Consider the following 817-nt stretch of genomic DNA (forward strand, 5'->3'; position numbering starts at 1 on the left):
GGTAACAGCGTTCCGTGCGCCTTGGTGTTTAGTCATGCCGGCCACATGACCACGGAAACGTCTTCGGACAGCGCTGGCTCTTCGGCTTTGAAACGGAGATGAGCACCGCAACCCTAGAGTCGGACTCGACTGGCTTTCGAGCAAGGGAAAACTTTACCTTTACCTTTTAAGCAAATATTGGAGAAAGTGGCTCAGCAGTCTGTATGTTTTTGTGGGGCTTGCCTGGAAGTCATAGTTGACTTCTGGCAACCCCTAATGGGGGCTTGGACATTTTTCAGAGAGATGGCCTGCCTCTGCGTCCAGTCTCTGGTATTCCTTGGAGGTCTCCCTTCCAAGTACTTGCCAGAGTCCGCCCTGCCTGGCTTCCGAGATCCGACAAGATCAGGCTCTTCTGGGCTCTCCAGGTCAGGGCTGTACCCTAAAAATCTCGTTGCTCTTTAAGTTGCTACTGGACTTGAATCAAGGTCTCCTATTGCAAACCAACACAGCTACTTTCCTGGAACCTCTTGAAATCTTGTTTTTAAATATCAAACACCACCGCCATGGTGCTAGCACAGGGGTGTCAAACTCATTTGTTACAAGGGCCAGATCTGACATAAATGTCACTTTGTTGGGCCAGGCCATGTGTGCCATAAAATATAATGCCAGGAACTGGAGATGTAAACTGTACAAAGGACAGCAGCTGGTGAGCTCCGAGTTGGCGTATCCTCACTGCAAGTCTCCATGGGCTAGGGGGGGAGGTGCGAAGGAAAACTAGCGATGCAGCACTGGGCAGACACTCCCACACTGCTTGACTGCTGCAGATGAGGTTGCTCCG

The 817-nt window shown here is 51.0% G+C and overlaps 1 protein-coding gene across 1 annotated transcript in view; it reads left to right on the forward strand.

The window, feature by feature from the left end:
* COL6A3 (collagen, type VI, alpha 3) overlaps positions 1 to 817 on the forward strand; it is a 175927-nt gene that overhangs the window by 38060 nt on the left and 137050 nt on the right. The window lies entirely within an intron of this gene.

Source organism: Gekko japonicus, unplaced genomic scaffold (assembly GCF_001447785.1).
Source record: "Gekko japonicus isolate JY-2015 unplaced genomic scaffold, Gekko_japonicus_V1.1 scaffold2251, whole genome shotgun sequence".
Lineage (NCBI taxonomy): Eukaryota > Metazoa > Chordata > Lepidosauria > Squamata > Gekkonidae > Gekko > Gekko japonicus.